Here is a 14,988-nt window from a genome sequence, read left to right as displayed (position 1 = left end):
CATTAAAATCCTGTGGCATTTTTTACCACATTAAACAAGAAAACCAAAGTTCCACAGTAAATTATTGATAGTTTTAGTGTAATGTAGGTCCAGCTGCACTGGGAAGAGAGCATAGGTGAATGTTTTCCCCTGTTTTAAATAACTGCATCCCAGCCAATAGAGTTTTGGTGAGGATGTACATGTGCTGAGGGTGTCATTTTTCAGACTTAATTCAATTGAAACTGTTTTCATAAACAACTACTTAGTTTTTTCTCTCTAGTTTGATTTTGACAAAAGCTGATGGAGGGCCTAATATTACCTAGCAAGACCATGCTAGAAAGCTTTTATAGATTCTGTTTGCATCCCTAAATAATTATTTTTAGCATTATTTGTACCGCATATGGGTTTCCCGGGCACACGTCGTGTCATTGCAGTAACTCTAGGAACACAACAGAACAATCCACTCTCCAGAGCTGAATATACAAGATGAAAGATGTTTGAGATTAATATGCAAACATTTGGAAAACAGTGGAAATGGGAGGCAAACTGTGGAAGTTGGCTCTCCTGAGTAACACAACACCCTAAGACAAGGAATGTGAAAGAAGGTGGCTGTGACCCCCAGGAGCGCAGACATCACAAAATCTGGGCATTGTTAGTGTGAAGAGTAAGCCAGGTACAGCGAGGGTTTATTCTCAATGTAACCACAGAAAATAAGGTACAGCAGGAATGAACTTCCCTGTTTGTACTTGAAAGGTTTCTCTGTGTTCTCTTTAATTTTAACAGCATTGATATTCTGTTTGCTTTATGAAACCCTTTATTACAAACAGTTATGAATATGAACATCTCATTTGACTGCTGATGAACAGAGGGGAAAATCTAAATTAAAACTTTAAATACCACTATTTAATTACCCAAATGGCTTTGACTGTGTTAAAGAGTGCCTGGGATTATTCTGTTTTTCAATTTGTTTTAATGCTTCCTCGGTAAAAGCTGATGGATTCCCAGGCCCATTGCTGTCACTGATGAACTATATAAAGATAAATGACATTATGGTAAATTCCACTTAATGACACATTTTTAATTTTCAGAACACAGACATTTTCTGGCTAGTGAATGAAGGCTAATTACCTCAAGATCAGAACAAAATAACTCCTCATTTTGAAAGATAATAGAAAAGAAATGTTGCAGATTAATGATGCTATTTATCTTTAAAAGAAAAAAAACTCTATCTTTATCCTGATAGTGCTGTTCCCTGAGGAACACAGTTATAAAATGAATCTGAAGTCGCAACTTAATAGGTTATTAAAATTATTTGAGTGTGGGCTCCTCTGGTTCAGCCTTTCCATAAATTTAAATTGGAGGTCTGCTGTATTTCTAAAGAAAGCAGCTTGTTTACGAGGCCACAGGGAGCAGCCAGGGTGCTGACAAAAGACACACCTCACCCCATACTGAAGCTCCTTTTCTAAGCCTGAATGGAACTGATATGTTTCAGAAACAGCTGAGAGAAAAGTTTAAAATGTCTGAATTATGTTACACCGGTGTCTTTTCTTTCCACCGTGTGTCATGATAAGAGTAAGTGGGAATAAAGGGCACAGAGATAAATCTGCTGTGGGGACACAGCAACAAACAGCATCAGCTGTGAAGTACCAGGATCAGAGGTTTTGTGACTGATGGCATAGGTGGCACCGTTGGTTCTTGCTGGGAGGTTTGAGCAGCCTTACCTTTAAAAAAGGTGAATGGAAAAACATACTAAGTGTGAGCTTTGCACGTGCTTGTTCAGGCTGTCCTGCTCCATCCATCATTGTCCCCAGCCAGATCACTGGTAACACTTCTGTCCCTCTCCCCCCTGATACGACACGTGTCATAGAAACGAATTCCTGTTAGATATCCTTCTCATGCAGAGAACTAAAGTGTATGAAAATTCAATTGAAAAAGGAAATTTTCATTCATGAAAATATCTTTCATGTCTGTTGTTGCGTAATCCTGGAAATCTGGACCCTGGTGCACTGGCAGCCACACTGCTGGAATGTATTGTGTGTGACGAAGCCTCTGTACTTCTCACAGTTTTCCAAGCACCATAGCCATTCTGTGAGACATGGTTTGTGGCTTGGCCCTGGATGAGTTCACTCTGGAGCAGGCGGTGACAAGTCAGCTCAGCTGAACAGACTGGGAAAGAGTACTTGGAGTCTCCGAGGCTGGAAGACAAGAAGGTGGAGGGAAATCCCACTCACTAGGTTGAGATATCATGAGCTGAAGACACAGCTGGGTTTTGGGGCTGGTTTTTGGTTTCTTTCCTATCCCTCTTCATGCAGCAGAGTGTCATTTTGCCTTGACCAAGCTCAGCTGTGTGCTGGTGATGTTTTGCTGTGGCTCTGTCCCCAGGAGAGCGAGGGTCTGCTCCTGCCACTGGTACTGCAGGAGGCCTTAGGGATGGGCCACCCCTAAGTGTGGTCTGCAGCTTGGTGATCAAGGGTCAGTGCTGCTATCTCTTCCCCAATCTGCTCATCCTCCTCTGCCTTTGGACAAATTACTTAGGTATTTAATTACTGAATTAAATACCAAATTCAATATTTAAATACAGCCTGGGCTCCAGTGAGCTCCCTTCATTTGCAGCAATTCCAGTATTTTCTGTCTCTCCAAGCCCCTCACAACACTCCTTGCTTAGCCCTGCTCTCCATGATGTGGCGGATTGGAGTTTCATGGTATGAGAGGCTGCAAGGAGACCGGTAGTCCTGCCACGTGCTCTCCTCTCTGTGTCCTTCACAGCCACGGAGGTGCTTCCAGAGGCAGCCATGCAGCCACCACAGGGCTGGCAACATCCCTTCACTTTCTCTGCTAAAGTCTGTCCTGTGCCACTAAATCTGCCCCTTCACCTCGTGCTCGCCCAAACCTTCCTGAGGAGGTTCTGGAAACCCCACTGTGGTACTTGTAAAATAGTAATCTAAAGGGAGTGTTTATATTATTTGAATTCATGTTGTTTGGATACAAATTATGTCCAAAAAGATGGATATATAGTCCTAAGAAAAGTGTCTTGGTGGCAATTTATGAATGTTTGCTGAGTTTAATGCTATTTGTTTCTATATTAGACATGATGGAATACATTGGCTTGCGTGTGGGGTTAAAGCAGAGTTAGTTAGAGTTAAAACTCCAGCCAGGTCACTCCCTCGCGAAATGCAACACTTCTAATGGCAACAATCAGGAACACTTTTAGCACTTCTGGTGCCACTGTATTTTTCATAGTTCTCATTATTTTGTGTATGTTCCTTCCACTCATCTCTTCAAGTAACATCTTTGCTCCTTGCCTGGGACTTTTGGATTGTCCATCTGCTTTGCAGACATTGGTGACCTGTGGTCTGGTAGAAGTGCAAGAGACTCGCCCATGGTCTGGAGATCATCATACACAATTAATATACATGGTGCCAAAGTAAAGGAAATACAGAGCAGATTAATTTTGATTGAGTTGTAAAATGGTTATTCATTGAGTTTTTACGAGGTCTTGGCAAACCTAGGAGGTTTCATGCCTGTAATTTAAGATTCCACTGTGGATATTTGCTGTGGATGAATCGGCAGTTCATACAACAGTATTTTCTGTAAATTATTTATCTATTCAAGAAAGTGTAATGTGAGCATATTCTCTGTCTTGAAGGATTGCTGGATTAGTTCATGCAAGGGAGCAGTGGCTCACATACCGAGGCAGTCCCATATGATTCAGAAGCCAGCTGGCCCCCCATGGCAGCATCCCATGTGATCTGCTGTGTCTTCCAGAAGCCCAGCAGATAATTCAGGAATGGTTATCAGTAAAAACCAATTTCTGTAAGAAAAGGGTTTATTTTCAAAAGGTTAAGTTCATAATGGTGGCTGAGGTTGCCTCGGTTCTGTAACTTTGTTTTTGAAAATTGCATGTCTTACAGAGTCAGTTTTACTTTTTGCAATTTAGGTTTTTGAAGGCTTAGGATTGTGAGGATAGTCTTGAGAAGAAGCCTCTTTTAGGGACATTGTAATATCAAAGCTATATTTTTTGCTTGTGTAATTATGATGATACCTATATAGAATGCAAAGGTTATGTATCACATAGGTTTTAGTAATAGTACAGTGCTTTAGGATGACATTTCTAGAGTTAGTTTGTCCTGATTTATTGTAGTAGTGCACTGAATATCAAAGACATATATGGAAATATTTTACCAGTGTTTCTGATGGATTCTGCCAGCAGAAACTGCAATTTTTATTTTTTAGTTGGCTTTGGGTTTTCTGTTGGACAGTTGTCAATATGACTGAGGAGATCTCATTTAAAAAAATTTTTTTTTCATTTACATGGTGTTATCCATGGCTGTTGTGGCTCATATCTGGCATTCATACATAAATTCTTCCAATTGTACTAATGGAATTCTAGTCCCAGGCAGCAGCATTTTACAACACCGTAGCAAAAAGCAGTGTCTGAAACTAGGAGTGTCTCTAAGAAGTTCTTTCACGTTGAAGCAAAAATGTGCTCAGCAGAAAGAAATGTAAATTTAGGGAAAATCTCCAATTTCCTATTCTATGCAAAGCTTTGATTTTTTGCTGATTCAGGCAGTAGGGTTGACATTGGAGCTTCTCATTTCTTCTGAAATAATCACTTTTTACTTTGGAACAGCCTTTCATTTTTCACAGCACTATCTTCTGAAACAGTCCACTTTGTATGTATGAATCTGTTTTTCTCCAGATAACACAGAAAGTAAAACTATTAGAAACAGGTTCCCATCTATTACTTTCCGGAGTCCATAGAGAAATACTAATTTTCAGTGGCACCCATTTGGGACCTTTACTGATGTCTTTTGCCCCCCTTTCAAAAAAAGACAAAAATAGGAAGAAGGAAATGCATCTGTAGTTTAAATTGACTGTGCCAAATAAAACATTACATTTCAAAAGAACATGTAAAAGGCAGATATTTAATGGTAATAAAGCTGTCAGTAAAAGCCTGATGGCTGAGGAGGATTGCAGAACCTGTCCTGGTGAGGTCCGGAACCATCTCTGGAGCTACAGGCACTGCCTGCTGAGTGATGGTCAGCACTGTTGGTCATCCCTTGGGTCTCATACAGCTCTTCCCTAACACAAGCACAATTTTAACTTTTATTTAGAAGTGGGATTGTGTTCTATGATGGTACAGTGAGCATATTCTAAACAAGAAGCCTGGGTAGATTTGCCTTTTTTTGTCATGAGGGCAGCCTGATGTGCTTGCATCCCTGGCCTAATTACTGCTGGTGTTAAAAACACCCCAGATTCACTGGGGTTCTATTAAGATTTGCTTTGTATATGGATTTCCATTTATTCAATTTCCTCTCTTCTGATCACTTCTACTGTTTCAGTATCTTTTTTTCAAGGAAATAAAATCCCCGATCCTCCCTCCTGCTGCTTTGCTGTATGGAAGTACCTTCTGTTTGGTTCAGGTTTTTCAGTGGAGATACCTTCTGCACCCAGGTGCTTCCTGACTTTTCTTTGTGATGACCACATCATTACCACTGCCTCACACCTTGGACAAATGCCCCTGGGACGTGTCATTCTCTGTCTCTGGGGGGCACAGCGAGGTTCCCATTTTCCTGTCCATCCATCATTGTGGCTATCCCAGAGGCTGGTCCCCTTTGCAGAGGGTAGGCAAGGATGAGGGCTGCAGTGGGCACTCTGCTCTTCTCTCTGCTCCTGCCCCCCATGCCTCTGCACTCTGGGACCCACTTGAACACTCCCCAGTGCCGACTGTTAGTTTCAGTGTCAGAGGGTGCTGTGTTAGGATACCCCATGGCTATTGCAAGCCTGCCTGGCAAAGTTTTATGTCTTCTTTTTGACAAAGAAATTTAGCATATTCCAAAGAGCAGATAGTTTTTAGTACATGCCTTTGGAAACAATCAGCTCTGATGTGCAAGTATTTAGGTTTTCTCCAGCCACTGTTGTTCTTGTTCATGTTTTTGTTGCCCACTCCCATTACAGTTACCTCAAATGACCCAAGTTAGGATATGTTGCAAGACCTTTCTGTAGGGAAAGGTCTGTCCCTGAAGGAACTTCCTGAGTGTTCTTGGCACCTCTCCCCACTACCACATGCAGTTTAAAAACCCATAGGTAGCAAATGACACATCCACTGCTCCTGTCAATGTCACGGCCTTGCGTCGCCATGCTGAAAGGTATCTCCTCAATTTATTGTTCCCTGGTAGTTGTTTCTTTGGGAGCAGGCCTCTTGTATAGCTATTTGTTGAACTGTGTACCTACTGAATTAGTCAAAGACCTGTATAAAACCATTTTTTTCTTTTCCTCTTTACCCCTCCCCCAAACTTGCTTTTGTTATGTATTGGCTTGCTAATCCTTGTGTTGAGCAGTATCAGACATCACCTTTCTTGGGGGCACTTAGTCCACTCTTCCGCTTTCTTTGTCAAAGGGCTCCCTTAATAGGAGAAGTCAACAGGGAGGACAAAAGGGATTGAAAGTTGTATTTAATCGGGGTCAGAGAGGTGGTGTTCAGAGTGACGGGCCCACAGGCAGGCTGGCCTTTTATGCTTTCCGACACAGATGGTCCCAGAGCATTCAGCTAAGTGAAGAGAAAGCTGCCCAGTGAAAGCTATTGTGGGGCAGCATCGTTACAGTTGAGAAGGGTTGCCAGGGGTAACTGGAGAGTATCACCAGCATCCTGTGATCACTAGTCTGTGCCATTGAAAACCCCAGACCCGGGATCACTCTGGGTCCCTTGGCATCCTCCCGATGCTCTGGCGTAAGCAGCAATGTCTCATGCTACCTTTTTAAAATTTAATATCAGTATTTTTACTTTGAGGCACATAAACTGTAGAATCATTTGCATTTCTTAATTTCAGAGTAGCCACCTTCTGCAAAATATACAGCCACTTGCTTTGGAACATACTGCTTTTCTTCCCCTGGGGAATAGTCTAATAATATTTGGACTTATTAAGATAACACTGTGTTTACAGAAACTTAATTTTTTAACATTTGTCTGAGTGCCTGAGTAGCTGAATTTAAAAAAAAAAGAAAAAGAAGAGAAAAAAAAGGAACTTATGTAATTCAACATGAATAAAGACTGCAGGCATGTGCGAAAGCTTTGGAAACTGTGCCCAGAAGAACCCCGGGGGTTTGCCACGGTACCTTCTTTGGTCTAACCAAGTGGCACATCACAGCAGGTAAAATGTGTTCCTGACAAAATAATTGAATGCTGCTTTTCTTTTTAAACAGCAGCAGCCCTACTGATTTTTTGTTGAAGCCATAGGAGCTGGAGATTGTAACAGGTGAAATGCTGTTTGAAAGTGCAAGTACAAGCAGAAGCCTTGAGTAAAAGCATGAAAAGGTCAGCACCGAAAATTCACTGGTGCCCAGCAGCCATCCCTCATCATGTGCCAGCAGCAGCTGTGGCCACACAGATCAGCCCTGGGTGCAGCCCAGGGCACCTGGTACCTTGGGACGGGTCTGGAAGGGGCAGATGCGGAGCCAGCTGTGCCACCTGGTTTCTGGTGCAGATCCAGCTGTGCCACTTGGTGTCCAGCACGGAGCCATCAGTGCCACCTGCCAGCGCCTTCACAGCCAGAGCACCTCCACTGTCAGTGGGTGCCAGCCAGGCTTCACTGTGGCCAAAGGGTGGTGGGCACACACAGGCTATCATACAGCTCAAAGTGAGAGGGAATTAAATGACATTTTCATATGGATTTCATTACAAAATTGGATATTTGAATTTAAAAGTGGCCATTTAGGATACTTCAGCACTTCTGGACATTTTCACCAGTGCAAATATTGTCTACAATTAAGCAGCTCACAGCCTCCACTTGTTTCTTCCCTGCTTAGGCCACTGAGATGTTCCAATCTGAGTGCTCCTGTTGATATCAGTGACAGTAGTGGCACCTGCAGTGATGACACCTGGATTCTCCACGGCACTCCTTTTTTGTGTGGTGGCAGGGTGGGGTGCTGTGGGTAAAACACCCTATTTGTGGTAGAATTGTTTGTGGTTTTTGTTATGGCACTGTCAGATTGCAAAGGAAGGGGAGGTTTTGCAGGGCTTTGTCAAAGCGAGCAGCCTTGGAAGTCAAAAGTATAATCTTCATTATAATGAAACAGAAATAATGAAGGCTGGAGGCAGGTGTGTAATTCAAAGAGCGTGTTGTCAGAGACAATGGCAAAAAAGGAAATCAGTGTTTCTACAGCTCCTGAGATATGTTCTTTTCAGGCAACCAGTGAATTTATCATTCTTTGTATTTCCAGAAGAGGGAGGCTAGCTGTGTGTTCCTTTCTCAGTTTAAATAGTTGGCCCACTTGTTTTCCAGATTTTGAATGTTGCTGGTGAGTGATGTAATCTGTTTGCTTTAAGTAGTTTGTTTACTTGCCTGCATTTGCGTTGAGTATGTGGCTTTTTACTTTCATACCTCATTTTCATTTTTTTAAACCATTTGAAGATCTGCTGGGTAACAAATTGCAGATTTTCTTTCCCTTAAGCTTCCCTCTGCACCTCTGTTAAAATAATAATAAAAGGTAATCATCTTTCCTAGTGCATCATCGAATTTGTTGATCTTATACAAACACAGGTGTAAATGAAAGCAAGTGTAGAAATAATGCATCTCAAATGTGCTTTCTTCACATTTTTTTGAAAATGAGTATCTGATTTTCAGATTTGTGTAGCAATGCAAAATACATGTCTGATTTCAGTCATATGGGATCATCTGAATCACTAACTAATGGCAAAAGGAGATGCAAACTTGAGCATCCCAGCATTTCTTTATTGCTAATATGCCACAGACTTGAAATAAAATTGTTTGAGGTTGTACTCAGCAGAGGTTCTGCCACACAGAGGTTCTCCCATAACGTTTTGGGAGTTTCCTGCCTCTAGTCTTGCCCTGAATTAAGGAGGTAAGTGTATGGGAAGAAATCTGTAACTCTGGTTTTTTAACTGGCAATCAAGATTTGCATTATTTTTCCTAAACCACGTGGGTTTGGCATTAAGGCTAGACCTTGTGGCAGCTCACAGCTGACAGAACTAAGTGTGTATGGCAGCTTTACCTGTGCTCATCTCCATGCTGGCTCAGCCTGTGAGTCACAGGCTGAAATGCTGTTCCTCACCAACATGGCCAGCACTGGCCCAGCCCTGCCACAGGCAGGGCTTCCAGCAGATGTAGCTTCATTTAGGCTCCGGTGAAGAGATACTGGGCTAGATCTGGTACCCAACCACCAATACGGGGTCTCTGGTAGCACAGTGTTGTTGGGTGAACCCAGCGGTGGCATCGTCCCAGTGTGGGTGCCATCCCACTGTGGAGATATGCCAAGCAGGACAGGACTTGTCTTTGGACAACCTCAGGGAACACCAGTGGGGCCACTACAGCGGTACCCGCTGCAAACTGGTTGCACTCTTGTCCACAGGCAGGGACCAGATGTCTGCAGGAGGGTGGGTGTGGGTGTTCTCTGCCTCCTCCTCTTCCTCTTTCTCCTTCACAGCCTTGTCAGTCTTTTTTGATGTTTAGTGTAAAATGGTGCCAGCTCCTTTCAGGAGTGTCTCTCCTAACATTGGGCATATACTCTCCCTTCCCAGCTCATCAAGACTTTAGGAACAGAACAGACCCTTGTGAGCAGTGGTGGCTCCTGTGCCCTGGCCACAGGCTCGGAACACCAATCTTATGTTCCATTGCTTTTCTTGTGTCCTTCCTCCCTGCCCACAGCCCAGTGAAAGATGGTGGGAGTTAGAGAGAGTGTCTGCATTATTTGTTTAAAGGACTGACGAGCTACCACCCTGCTCAGGAAATTTGGTTGATTGCACATTTTAAATGAGGCCTTGGTGATTTTTTTCAGTGCTAGGACTGGTTGTTTTTTCCCCCAGTGTTGCTAGGTAGAAGCAGGATCTGCTTTGGAACCAGCCCTTTAGTCATGGATTCAGACATCCCTTCCTCTTGTCTTCATGAACGGGGAAAACCTGAATCAAAGATTTCAGGAGTTATTGCCCAGACTTGTAATATAGAAACTATATTTAGTCAGTTGTTCAGTAGAACCGTGATTCTGCTGCAGCATAGGGGACTTTCACCTGAGGCACATGGGCAGAACTGTTCAGATGATTGAGTCTTTATCAGAAAGGAGTGACTGAAATCACAACTTTTGATGTGCATCACCTTTCTTGGATTAATACAAATATTTCACATTCACTTCAGCTCAGTCACATGAAGTAATTGACCTGAATTAAGTAACTGCATATTGTAAAGAGTACTGCTGTTTAAAAGTCAACATTGAAACAAAAAAGAAGCAGCTTTAATCAAGCAAAACATCATTGTAAATTAAATGAAAAAATATAAATATGAAGTGCATAACAGTTTCCTACTTGAACAGCAAAAAGGTGAGACTTACAGTATTTGAATTTAGGTAGGAAGAGCTAGCATATAATATGCCTTCCATTTATATTGATGTCAGGAAGAAGTGGTATTAAATGTCCTAAGTGCTGTTTTAAAACTAATTATATGCAGTCTAACTATTCAGTACTGATGTTGTCCGATTCATTTTCACTAATGGCGTGTTAAGTTCTCAGAATTCAAATGCTTAAAATCAAGTATAGACTTGTGAGCTCTCCTAGTCCTTGTGTTCTGTTCTCTATCTCGGGCACATCACAGGCTGTGAAAACACTTGAGCAGCACCCACTGGGATTGATGTGGTGCTAATCACATCCCTCCTGGCCCCCTGCCTGGCAGCACCTGGGCAAGACGTGCAGTGACCAAGCTCCTCAGGTGTATGAAAAGTTCGTATTGTTAAGGAACTCAAATTTTGTAGATATGGAAGAAAGTTTTGTTCATTACAACAGCATACTTATGAGCTGCCTTTTGGTAGCAGTGAGAAGGATTTACTATTGCTGTGGTATCTGTTTAGGGGAAAAAAAAAGAAAAAACACCTAACAAATAAACAGAAAAGAAACCAAAACCAGGGAGACAAATGATCAAAGTGTAAATAACTATGTCTTTAGCATTGTAGGAGGTGCTTTTGACCCCACCATTGAAATGTCAATTGCGGTTACACTGCATGCACAAAATAGAAGGTAAAAAAGAGTGAGAGAAAGATCAAGTATACACTATTTTTAAAATCTGTTTTCGTTTATTTATTAATGATAAAAAAAGCATTTTCTTCCCATGCTGCAGTGGAATGCTCTGGGGTGTCTACACCCCACTGTTGAGACCACTGTGCCAGTATACGTGGGAAACAGAGATGAAATTGGGGTCTCAGATTCATTTTATCTCCTTGCAGCATTGAAGTATTTTTGAACAAGCAAAAACTGAATTCTCTCACTAAGAATTGTTATTTGCTGATTATAGAGACAGCATTTCCTTTTCCCCACTTCTCTTTGGAAAGAGAAAAAAGGAAAGAAAGTGGCGTGTTTTCTGCTGTGGTCCTTGTTGCAAAGACAGAGCTGTTGTAGCCAGTGAGATTTAGTGGTTCTTTGGCACTTCATTTTTCATCACCTCAAAATTGTACCTCGAAGTACAGAATGACATCCTGGAAAGCTGTTTTCTATTGCGAGCGGAAGGCTGATGTTGAGATGTCCATTCCAGTTGTTTTCTGTTCCCAAGAAAAGGGTGTCTTTTTCATGTGAAACAAAGTAACACCAAAAATTAGGACTGCAATGGAAAAGGAGATTGTGTACCTTCTCATTCTTTGCAGTGTTGGAATCTCTACCCTGCAGAGCCCAACATAAGACCAGGCTCTAGATATGTGACCTTCAGGCACCAGACGCTAGTGCTGTTTGGTGCTTTTATGTTCCAGATGTCTACAGTCCTTTGTGGCAGTTTGAGAGCAGAGCACAGTCTTCCATGGTAGTGACTCTTGGAAGACCAACTGCACCATCTTGGTACATGTTTTATAAGCCATGACCAAGGTGTTGAGAAGATCTTTCAAACTCTTCCTGCTGTAGAAGTGTTTCAGGCATGGACTAAAGGATCTGCCTGTGGTGGTAAGGTCATAAAAGCCCAGGAAGACCAAATTAGAGCAGAGTGCTTACACTGGAGCTCTCTTCTCATGGAGCAACTGTGCTGTTGCATATCCTCAGATGCATCAGCATGTTGTTTCCAGTCACTGTCAGGAGTGCTGTGTCACTGCATCACTCGCCCCTTTTCTTGGAAAGCTCAAGTTTGAAGAAGACTTAATGTGGAGGGGCACCAAGGGTGCATGGCAGATGGGGAGATTTCTTCAAATGGATAGCAAATCTATGAGGTGATGTTAATTTCTGTTACCCGAAATTATTCTGTTCAGTATGAATATTTTTGAGGAACCTCCTGCTTATGATTCCTATTGCTATAACCATCAGGAGGATCAAAATGGAGAACTAGGAATTTCACCTGCTCTATGTCTCCGTATTGGCATCAGCTCAAGCTGCAGTTCTGCTCTCAGAGTAATGCAATTTCCCACATCCTGACTCTGACCAGGCTCTTTGGGAGTCCTTTTGTCTGGAGCTCATTTGAGTCCTCCCAGGAAGAGATGAAAAGTGCTGAGAACTGCCACCCTCAGAGCTGTTTTGGGTCTGTCTCCTCCCAGGAACCCTGTGGTGGTCCTCCTCGTGTTCCAAGAGCTGTTTGTGGGAGCCTGGCCTGAGCATGAGGGTGGGAAGGAATCACCAGAGCTGGGATGATTTAGTTTGCCTTTGCCCTATGGGCCATTTATCAGCACAAAAGAAAGTTGAACCAATATTCTGGCCCATACCCAAAGACTGGCACTCAGCCTGCATTGAAATGTGATTTATTTTTTCCTGGGTTAAAGATTTTGGGAATTTCAGAGAAAAAGTTAAGATCCCCAATTAAGCTTGACAAATTTCAGATATTCATCTACATCAATATTATTCCAACTCAGGGATTATTTCCGTATTTTATTGTTTATGGCAGCATCAAGAGAGCCGTGTTGTTTCTCACCAGGATGCAGCTACTGGTGAATGGTTTTAGGTTTGCAATTCAACTGAAGCATTGAATTTCCAAGAAGCAATTAATTTCCAAGAAGCTTTAAATCTGGATTTCATTACAGGGAGACGCGTCACATTGTTGGCACATACCTTACATGGCTTCTTTTAGCCACAGGGACTTCGGCAGATCAGACACCACACGCCTTAGCAGAGCAAAGTTCTGTGGACTTTGTTGTCTCCTTTTTATTTATATTTATATTTCATCTGTTTTGTATTGGTGAAAAAAGATGCAATATGTTGCCAAAGCAGACTCCCAGGACACAACTGCTGATCTTCTGTAAACAGTGAGGAGTGAAGCAAGGGTCTTCCTCAGGCTCATGTCTGAGCAGTTAACCAAGACCCATTTCATCCCGCCATGAAGGGACCCTCACAAGGGCCCCAAGCACCACGTGTGCCCGGGCTGGGCTGGCAGGCTCCGCCAGCTGACATTGGTGGCTGCGACAGACACCCTCTCCAGGAGCTGATTAAGAGCTGAAGGTTCTCCGTGGCTGTAGAGCCGCCACAGCCCCTGGCTCCCACCATGAGCTGCCCGGTGAAGGGTTGTGCAGCCGCTGACAAAATCACCATCACTTAAACACAGAAATAGTCTTGGTGATGCTGAGTCAATTCTTGGCAACCTATTGATCCCATAAGGCATTTCAGAATACCTCTGCCACTGGAGCTCAGGCTTCCCAGACCTCACAGCCGTGCGTGCCCAGGCCCTGGCCATGCTCCTGAGCTCCATGTCCGTTTGTCCATCTGTCCATTCTGCAGAGGCTTGCTGGGCATAGGTCTGCAGTAACTCTCAGTGTGCTACCACAGCAAATGCTGCAGACATGTTGTCAGATGAATGACACTAGGAAATGAAAATTATTATTCCTGTTTTGAAATTACAATTGTGTCTCAAAACGGGGGGTTTTATGAATAACTTAGACCTTTTTTGGCAGTAACGTATCCTGAAATTTCCCTTTATTTTATTACTGTACTTTTGGTTTTATCCCTGTTTTCATTTTCTCACATGTAATTCTGAGTTAGTATTTATTATTTTTCTCTTCACCAAGGATTGCTGGAATCTAAAAGGTATTTCAAACAACTTAATCAAATAGCTAAAAAGGGTTTCTCTTCAAAGTAAAGTATTATTCCCTTTTCAGTCATATAGAAAAAAATAAAAAAGTGAAATCTTGATGCACCCGATGAGAACAATAGATTTGTGTTCAGCCTTTCCTTCTCTAAATTAGAAATCACAGTATAGACAATGGAATTTCTAAATCATATATTATACCTTATTCTCTGGTGGGAATAAAATGTTCATGTTTGCCTCCTTTTCTCTGTTTAACTTTGACTGCTGTGAACACTAGGAAGAATAACCCTGCAGCTTTTCTTTCTTTTTTTCTTTTTTTTTTTTTTTAATCTATTCACTTTATACTTTTCAGACAGATTTTTCCCCGGGGTGAAACAAAGGTTAACTGAAATTTCCTCTGTTGTGTACCTGAACGAATCAGCAGTTTGAGAAGGAAATCCCATTGATGGGCAAAGAGAGTGACAGGCTCTATTTAAAGAATTCCCCCGACTGTGTGGTAGACCAACCATGCCATGAATTTAACTGTTCCTGTGGTCCCCATACTTGTACCCACCAAAAAGAGAGAAAAACCTACTTTGTTCTGCAAATGTTGCGCTAAGCTTTGAAAATCATGAGCCGCTGAGTTTTGTGAATTAACATGGCCAGCAGTGGCCAGTGCTGAAGGAAGCACTGTTACAGCACAGACAGAAAACAGACAGGAAATTATGCATACTTACATAATGGAAAGGGCACCCTACATGATCATATTTAGCATGTGTTTCCCTGCTGAAGCAGCAGTTTAATGGTACATATATTCCACAAAAATATGATTTACAGAATTGTCTTATGCTTTTTTCACTGCACGTTTTTATTCCCACTTGGTACATGAGGCTCTTTACCCACACTGAGCTGCTGGAATAAATGGAGCTGAGGGAGACACAGAGGGGCACATGTGTGGAGGAGGGTGCAGGATGGGTCGCTGGAGAGGTTGTTTGACACAGAAACGGGGTACAGAGCCAACATGTGGCATCAGGGATCCAAC

The 14,988-nt window shown here is 42.4% G+C and overlaps 1 protein-coding gene across 7 annotated transcripts in view; it reads left to right on the top strand.

Moving 5' to 3' along the window:
- The window catches only part of ZCCHC7 (zinc finger CCHC-type containing 7), an 87,438-nt gene that overhangs the window by 35,992 nt on the left and 36,458 nt on the right, over positions 1-14,988 (top strand). The gene's annotated exons all lie outside the window — the stretch shown is intronic.

Source organism: Corvus hawaiiensis, chromosome Z (assembly GCF_020740725.1).
Source record: "Corvus hawaiiensis isolate bCorHaw1 chromosome Z, bCorHaw1.pri.cur, whole genome shotgun sequence".
Classification (NCBI taxonomy): Eukaryota; Metazoa; Chordata; class Aves; order Passeriformes; family Corvidae; genus Corvus; species Corvus hawaiiensis.
This window is presented reverse-complemented; position numbering and strand designations above follow the sequence as displayed.